Source organism: Penaeus monodon, chromosome 30, assembly GCF_015228065.2.
Source record: "Penaeus monodon isolate SGIC_2016 chromosome 30, NSTDA_Pmon_1, whole genome shotgun sequence".
NCBI classification, from domain to species: Eukaryota; Metazoa; Arthropoda; class Malacostraca; order Decapoda; family Penaeidae; genus Penaeus; species Penaeus monodon.
The window spans coordinates 12,165,312-12,165,515 of NC_051415.1; positions in this window are offsets into that span (position 1 = coordinate 12,165,312).

The following is a 204-nucleotide window of genomic DNA, read 5'->3' on the forward strand; positions in this document are numbered from 1 at the left end:
GACTTAATAGTTTTGTTACGCAAGTTTCAAAGATGATGATTTTTTAATGGATCTTTTTTTTTTTTATAATTATCTCTTTTCGGAGGATTTTTTAAACGAAAGTTACTCTTCCTTTGCCATTTCCTGATTTTTTTTTTTTAATAATGTGCTTGTTCGTTTTTCTTCCTCTTCTTTCTCCTTCCGTTTAACTCCTCCTCCTTTCGT